The sequence below is a fragment of the Astyanax mexicanus genome, chromosome 25 (assembly GCF_023375975.1).
Source record: "Astyanax mexicanus isolate ESR-SI-001 chromosome 25, AstMex3_surface, whole genome shotgun sequence".
Lineage (NCBI taxonomy): Eukaryota > Metazoa > Chordata > Actinopteri > Characiformes > Acestrorhamphidae > Astyanax > Astyanax mexicanus.
Window position 1 is genome coordinate 9,045,947 of NC_064432.1, and position 9,297 is coordinate 9,055,243.

A 9,297-nucleotide genomic window follows, 5' to 3' on the forward strand; every position below is an offset into this window, starting at 1 on the left:
TGTAGCTATCAGATCACCACTGTATTGTGTTGTAGAGAATATCAGTAAATCACAGGTTCTTGGGAAGTTCTCAGTAAACTCAGGTATCACATACTGATAAAAGTGTACTTGACAGCAGTGACACATGTATGGTAGTGGTGTAAGAGTGTGTGTGTGGTGCTGGAAACAGTCCAGGCCTATAAATGAGCTCAGTTCGGCTATTCAGTCTATTTCGCTTTGCTGGTGTCTGGAGCTGAAAGCCAGAGCTGAAGGTGAAGGAGTGACGGTTCTGGTCCTTCTTTCCATACAGCCCGGGGCAGCAATGCGGCTGTCCACAGGTGCTGTTGGGTGGTGGAAAAGTGGTTGTGGTGCAGTCAAAGTCATTAAGCAGGCATTCGAGTCAGCGGTTTTCACCGTCAAACCTGAGGGTACTGCAGGGCTGGCCAGACCTGGGTCATACTCTTGGATGTCCAATGGCCAATGGTGCTGCACATGGAGAGGTTCCAATGTTCTCAATACAGCCTCCAATTAGTCATTGGTCACTAGGGGTGGTGACCAAGGAAGCTTTTGGCTGAGCCTATTGTCCCATTTGTCCGAGATTCTGAAGCTAGCAGGAGTCTCAGGCTGGACTGGGTGAGGCAAACACCTGGTTCCTGGTTAGCTGCATGCTCTCGTCCTCATGTGTTGGACTGTGTTGGTCGTAGAGCTTAGATCGGGCCCAAAAAATCCGACCCGACCCTGCCCGAGCCAGTGCACGTTCTGCCCGAGCCCGACCCAACCCGAACCATGAACTGTCATTAAGAGCCCGAGCCCGACCCGATCCGCCCCATAAACTGTCTGTTTTCGGGCTGTTTGAATGAGCGAAATATAATCAGAATTATGTTAATTAACACAGTAACATAGAAGCATAGAACTATTATTTCATTAAAATGATTTTTAAGAACAGGTACACACAGTGCTGCGAGTCAAACGCGGAGGAGTTCACGTGCGCCCAGAGCTACGTGATTACTTTTTTCATTTTTTTTATTATAGTTTAATTTAATTTTGTTTTGTTTTTTCTCCTACAGTTCAGTAAGTTTTAATTTGTTTTTAGAGTGGGCTTGATAGTTTTTATTAGTTTTCACACATCTCATCAGAGAGATCAATCTAAGAAACGAGAAAGAGAGAGAGAGAGATTTGAGTTCTGGTATGAGCTAGGGTAAAGGTTCTCACACACTGAATCTCCTGTTTCTCTTTCATCTGCCTCGCGCTCATATTGTAATCCCATACATAATTCTGCAGTTTCTCAGTGTTTTCTGTCGTATTTCGCGGCTAGCGCGAGCGCTTTAAACGAGAACAAACGCCACGGACCACGAGGTGCCGCGCGCTGCCGCTGCTGTGCCGTATCCGCTGCTGTGCCGTATCCGCTTCCCAGCTGAATCCGACTCCGCTTTGCGAACAGAATCGGCACAACACCGCCCGCTGTACAACAGCGCTTATAAGTAAATTAAATACGAAAATGAGGGTGTTCTATCAGTAATTTCAGTTAATTTAAGTAAGTTTTATAAACACACAATACAGTTCGAGTTAGTTTTTTTTTTCCTTTTAATTACAGTTTTTATTAGATTCAGTTAACACAAATGTTTTTTCACTTTCAGTTTTCGCTATTTCGTTCGCTTTCATGAACAATAATAATTGGTTACTCGGCAACCTTGTGATTATCACATCAGAGCTTTATATCAAATAAAAATTTAATTAGAAAACAGATGCCTACATCTCGGACTATTTTCTGGAGCCCGACCCGACCCGGCCCGAGGAATTTCGGGTCGGTCCTTGGGTCAGGTCGGGTTCGGGCAGAGAATCTAAGCTCTAGCACAGCAGCAGCACAACCCATTCTCCTACCGTCTCTCTGCAGCTGAACTGGTCCAGATCCTCACTAAACCCCAAACCCAGCCTTTATCTCAGGGTGGAGCTTCTGAAAACCTTCATTAGAGCATCAATATCCAAACTGTACAAACTGTGACTGTGCTCATGTGCTGGATGTGTGATTATAATAATAAACAGGTTTTCAGAGACGCAGAGCAGAGAACCCTCTTTCAGATGAAGCGTCTCAGACTGAACGATCGAGACAAAGCTTTATGAAGTTTTCAGTTTCTGAGTAAACAGCGCTGGTTAGAGGATGGAGCTGAGAAGTATCTGAGACTGTGTCTTTCTCACTGTTACACAGAGAATCGTGGCGGCTCCACCAGCAGAAACCCTTATTCACCCTCTAATCTGTATTTAATTCTACAATATTTTACTGTTAATTATTTTTTCTATAAATTACTCCTTTAGTTTTTTATAAAATATTTTAATCTGTAATTTTACTGCAGACTGTAAATCACTGATCAGCCTCACAGTCTCAGATCCAGCATTTAAGCTGCTGATTGGCTCCCTCTAGTGGATTTATCATGACATCACACCCAAACTCAACCTGTTTCTAATCCTGACTGAAGATCCTGACAGGATTATGAAACTCTGAGCAAATACTGGATTTTCAGAGCTTAGTTTAGTGAATATGTTTCTCTCAGTTTTCTGAATTAAACAGTTGATGTCTTCAGTTCATCTATGAGAGAGAATCAAACTGCTGCTGCTGATCAGTGTGAGAAACAGTGGATAAAACACTCATTAGAAATGTTGAGAGATGCATGTACTGTACTTTCAGAACTGTGCATGGAATATACACATATAAACATACATAAATAATTTATACTCAGTTTATATTGTAATCTCATAAATGTAGTCGTGTATGAGAGATTAAGATCAGCTTTAATAAAGAGCATGAGAGCTCTGCTGTTTTCACGCCTTCAGCTCAGACAGGAAACTGTATATAGCTGATGACACTTGGACACTTCCTTTATTAACAGCACTACTGTAGTTAAAGTAGGTTAGAGGTGCAGCACTGCTGTAGTGTTTCTACAGAGACGCAGTAATTCAGTGTTTCAGTATTTTACAGATTAAACATGTCTCTGAGTGTTTATGATGACGTGATTGGATCTGAGGAGATGAACAGAGGAGATACAGTGGAGATGGTGATGGATATCTACGAGAGTGCAGACGCTGTTAGAGGTCATGACCCCAACACAGAGATGGAGGACACCAACACAATGAGGATCCTGAAGACACAACAAGCAGGTACCATTACTAATTACTGGTTACTGATAAGTGTACTTGACAGCAGTTACACATGTATGGTAGTGGTGTAAGAGTGTGCAGGGTGCTGGAACAAGTGTGTCAGACACCAGTGTTACTGCTTGGTTAAGAAAAGCATACAAAAGAAAGGTTTCCAACCAAGAGGCCTTCTTAGGTCAGGAACCAGTGAAATGTGGGTGTGAGAAAGTAAGACTCTATTAACTTGTTAAATTACATACTTTAGCATTGTTTATTTTGTACTGTATGGGGATAAGCATGCACCCCTTTAGACCTGATAAACAGGAAGTAGTAGAGAGAGACACAAACACAGAGACTCACTAAACTCAAATGTACGTTTATTGCATTAAGTTAAGTTGCCCTCCACCACACCCAAATAAACTTACAGGGCTAAACCCCCTGATTTTAGGTGACTCAAATTTGGAAAAGGCTAAAAAATGTAAGGGGTCGTTTGGGAGGGGTACTGGCTGATGTATGGGTTTAGAGACAGGGCAGGAGGGAGAGCTGATTGGCAGAGCTGCAGCAGTTTGCCTCTGATAGCGGTGAGATGCAGGGGGTTGAATTATTGATTGACTGATCTGCACATTATGAGGTATCTGTATACCAAAGTATGCTGACACATCATCGTCACCTATAGCACAGTTGAACCTGAGAGGGCGCTGCAGTGAAAATGAAATAGTCCTAGCTTATACTGTGTATCAGGAAAGTGAGTACACTCCTCACATTTCTGCAGATATTTAAATATATCTTTTAATGGGACAACACTGACAAAAGGACTCTTTGAAACAATGAAAAATAGTCTGTGAGTAGCTTATATAACAGTGTTAATTTATACTTCCTTCAAAATAACTCAATATATAGCCATTCAATAGCAAGTCTAAAGTACCGGCAACACAAGTGAGTACACCCCTAAGAGACTACACCAGAAATGTCCAAATGTAGCACTAATTGTCATTTTCCCTCCAAAAAATCATTTGACTCATTAGTGTTACTAGGTCTCAGGTGTGCACAGGGAGCAGGTGTGTTCAATTTGGTAGTACAGCTCTCACACTCTCTCATACTGGTCACTGAAAGTTTCAACATGGCACCTCATGGCAAATAACTCTCTGAGGATCTTAAAAGACAAATTGTTGCACTAAAGATGGCCAAGGCTAACCTGAAGCTGAGTTGCAGCCCAGTGGCCAAAATCATCCAGCATTTTAAAAGAGCAAGGTCCACTCAGAACAGACCTCGCGTTGGTCATCCAAAGAAGCACATGCTCAGCGTCATGTCCTAATGTTGTCATCTTTGAAAGATAGGTGTGTAGGAGTGCTGTCAGCTTTGCTGCAGAGATTGAAGAAGTGGGGGTTCAGCCTGTCAGTGCTCAGATCTTACGCTGCACAGTACATCAAATTGGTTGTCACCCCAGAAGAAAACCTCTTCTGAAGTCTGTACAGAAGAAAGCTTGCAAACAGTTTGCTGAATACATGTCAACAAAGGACATGGATTACTGGAACCATATCCTGTGGTCTGATGAGACCAAGATTAATTCATTTGGTTGGTCAAATGGTCTCAAGCATGTGTGGCTGCAATCAAGTAAGGAGTACAAAGATAAGTATCTCAAGCCTACAGTCAAGCATGGTGGTGGGAATGCCATGGTCTGGGGCTGCATGAGTGCAGCGGTTGTTGGGGAGTTACATTTCATTGAGGGACACATGCACTCCAATATGTACTGTGAAATCTCTCGCTTTTCCCTGTTGCACTACCCTCTTCAAAGATTTCAGTCTGGTGTCTGGTCTCTGGAGCTGAAAGCTAGAGGCAAACGTGATGAGGTAATGAATGTCCTGTCCTGGTCCACTCTCCTGTGCATACTGGGATGCGGCCACATGTTCACAGAGGCTGTTGGGGGCAGAAAAATGGTTGCACATGTGGCCAATGGCATTGCGCAGGCACTTGGGGCAGCAGTTGTTGCCCTTCAAACAGCCCTATCTCCACCAAGACTGATGGTGCTGCAGGGCCGCAAGACCTGGCTGACTACAGACCTGTCTGGGTCTGCTGTGTGTTCTCCTGCTGACTACAATCACAGTGCTGTGGATCCAGTTCAACCACCTGACTGGCCCCCATGTTCTCAGTGCGGTCTCCATCCAGGGTTGTTTCAAGGTATTTGGATGCCCCAAGCAAAAACATAACAGAATTAAACCTTCTGCAGTTTGCAAATTAGACAGACACACCTAATGATTTGAAGAAAGTGAAAAGCTGTTATATAATGCACTTAATTATCAGAGGTTATTTCTACCTTCCATTTGGTGGAAAGATTATCATGGTAGAATAGCTAGCATAGCAGAAAAGACATGCCACCTTTATTAAAACCAAAGGAATCCTTTTTTTTCTGGATTTTTCTGGACTGAAACTCTGCTTCCTGGTTGCTGAGGGTTCATATTTTGTTGGTTGCAGGAATCACAAACCTGGCTGTGAGGGTCCCGCTTGAGGGGGATTCGAATAAAAGTCTCGTTGAACTTTCATTTATTGACCATCACAGAAATTAACTCTACTGTTGTCCTTTTTTCACCCTCCTCCATCTTTACTTTCTGAAACAGACTATTGGTAGTAAGCCGTCTATCACAAAACCTGGAGCTATCAGCCAACAGCATTTGATGAGGGAGATGACCCTGACCCCGCCACTAAACTGTCAAAACCCCCCTTTTCTACACTTAGACGCGAAACTTTCACTGGAGCAAAAGGAGCAGCCCCAGGCAATGCACATAATGTAAAGGACAGCTGTAAATTCAAGATGAAAAAAAAAACACTTGAAAAGGAGTAAAATGAAGTTCGAAATGACTTTTGACACTGATGTGATGCCATACTTGTCCCTCCTCCAGTTCTATCCATCCCTTGTCCTTTCCAGACTCCCCTCACCTCGACTTTGTGGTTATATTGGACCTTTTAATTTATACACGTGACACTGTGGACTGAAGAATGTTAAATATCTGCATACAGTTTCAGAAACTGAATGTTGTTTTCGTCCATCTGCACTACTATCAGACTTCATCTGAACTCCCATAATTAATTTCACCTTGCCATGAGCACACTGATCAGTGTTCAGCTTTACAACTTATACAAGTGTGGGTGTACCTAAGCTCTTCCCTGAGGCAACCCTTCATTATCAATTTACATACTGCTGTCCCATGACTTTTGTCAACTCAGTGTACTTATTATTTCTATGAGTAAAGTTCTTGTATCTGTGTTTCCTCATAGAGAGTCGCTCTGCAGGAAGCAGACGCTACAGACTGGCTGCAGTGGGTCTGGGTCTGCTGTGTGTTCTCCTGCTGACTGCCATCACAGTGCTGTGGATCCAGTTCAACCACCTGACTGCAGAGAGAGACCAGTTACAGACCAGTTACACCAACCTGACTGCAGAAAGAGACCAGTTACAGACCAATTACACCAACCTGACTGCAGAGAGAGACCAGTTACAGACCAGTTACACCAACCTGACTGCAGAGAGAGACCAGTTACAGGCAGAGAGAGACGGGCTCCAGAGAAGGTGTTCTGAACTGGGTTAGTGATTAATTGCAGCTTTTAATCACTTTATTAGGAACACCATTCTAACACTGGTTTGAGGTTAAACTGGTACAGAGTTGTGCCACTAAATAATTCCACATCGTTACACTATGGAGTTACATTTAAGCCACAACGTGTTGTACTCGTAAAGAGCTATTTGAAGGTGTTCATCAAGCGCAAATATAAAAACAGTCTAAGTGCATTCAGTTCCATATTCAGATGCAATAATTTGTTTTTTGTCTACACTTCCACTTTTTATTCATTCTGATAATTTTTTTTAGTTTTCTACGTTCAAACTTTTATCAGTGTTGTTGCACTGAAACCAGAATCACAGCCTTAAATCTTAAGTGTTCCATTAAATCTGTATCTTACCTGTAAAGTCTGAATTGTACGTTCTTTCAGGTTAACTCACACATTTGTGTCTCATTTCTTTCTGGCAGCTCTGTTTCACATCTCTCAGAATCGTAATCATATAAACCAGAGAAAAGAGTTAAAATGTTTTACGGTGAAAAACATCAAACATTTGTGACCCAGACGTGACCATATGTGTTTTCTCATAATGCATTGCTTTTGTGATTCATCCATAGATAAAGCAGCTAGAGACGGGTGGATCTACTTCAGCTCCAGTCTTTACTACGTCTCTACTGAGAAGAGCTGGACTGAGAGCAGAAACGACTGCAGAAAGAGAGGATCAGACCTGGTGATCATCAACAGCAGAGAAGAACAGGTGAGAGAGAGAGAAAGAGAGAGAGAGAGAGAGAGAGATGTATTAAACTGTTTAATAATGTTTGTCGCAGCAGTAAGAGTTTATTTACCTGTAAAGCACTGTAAAACTACATAGTCCTGTTTACATTTTCTGACAGTTTTTTGTTTCTACTCCCTCTGTTCATTTTTTTAGCTCCACTGATCATAAACACTGGGAAAACGTAAATCACGCATCGGATCTCGATGAAAGAAAGGTTGAGAAGAGAAGTTAAAAATCTTTACTGATATAAATTGTGTAATTAGTTGTGAACAAAATAAAAACAACCACTGAAATCATAGCCTCATCCAGTTTCTGTGAAGATTGAAGAACAGGGTGAAAGTAGGATAATAAATTATGTAGAGAAATAGAGGGACTACTGTCTGTAATTATAGAACTACAGTGTCCTATATGATCAGTGCAGCTAATAAGACGGACTGTGGACTGTGTTTAAAACACAAATTCAGTGAAGAAGAGTCCAGTCAGAAGAACTGAGTTAGAAGAATATGATTAGAAGAACACAATTGAACACAGTTAGAAGAGCACAGTTAAGTGCTGTTGATCTCGCGGGTTTCCTACAGGTGGAAGAGTGCTGGTTCTTATAGAATAATTTTAAATGCTCAAATGATGACATGTCTTCAACAGGTCTTCATTAACACATTGAGAAAAGGTCAGCGGGTTTGGATTGGTCTGAGTGACGGTGAAACAGAGGGGGTCTGGAAATGGGTGGACGGATCAGAACTGATCACTGGGTAAGAGACTCCTGAACTGAACTCTGATCATGATGCAGTTACTGACTCTCACTCCTCACTGCTCTGATAAACACTCTGATACTCTCCTTCTCTCTGATAGGTTCTGGAGAACTGGAGAACCCAACAGTAATGGAGAGGAGGACTGTGCTTTATACGGCTATGGGTTTGATCTTGTGAATAACTGGGCTGATTATCCCTGTAATAACCAGTATTTTTGGATCTGTGAAAAGAGAATATAAAGAGTAGATATTTTGTGAGAAGTGTGTAATATTACCTTTTTGTTACTCCTGAATAACTTCTCTTTTTAAAAGTGTTTAATTAAATAAAGACGAAAACAAGAATCTGCTGAAAACAGGAGTGTTCTATAAAGACTCATTTCACTGTTATTCATTCTGATTAATCTTAGTCATACACAGTTTTTACTTTTAGTGAAAAATCTCAATCACAAATTTTGTGTAGTACAAGAATATGCTTAACCTCTTTTTGGGAAACCAACCCATTATGTTAAAATGTTTTTGGACATCCCTCCTACTGAATGCATTGACTTACTTTAAACTGCTGACACAGACGTGCAAATGCACACACTCCGTAAGTGCACAGCAACTGAACTTAATAATTTATTCCAAATTTTACTCCAATTTCTTCGCAATTTGTAAGTCCAATACCCAATCACTAGGCAGTCAACACACTTAGAAGAAAGCACCAGATCCCCAGATCTGATACATCAGCCAACAGACACCTGAGCTGAAAACACAGACAATTGTCGTCTCTCGGACTCCGGCTGCTGATGGTGATACAGCTACTGAATGTAAATACCCTCCTTAACACTCTGCTTTAGGTCAGACCCTTAAAACCTGTATAACTTCCAACAACTACAAAAACATCCAATTATACACAAGCTAATTAACATGGAGTCACACACTCAGCACAGCATAGAGCTTAGATCGTCCCAAAAAATCCGACCCGACCGAGCCTGAGCCCGACCCAACCCGAACCATGAACTGTCTGTTTTCGGACTGTCTAAATGAGCGAAATATAATCAGAATTATGTTAATTAACACGGTAACATAGAAGCATAGAACTATTATTTCATTAAAATGATTTTTAAGAACAGGT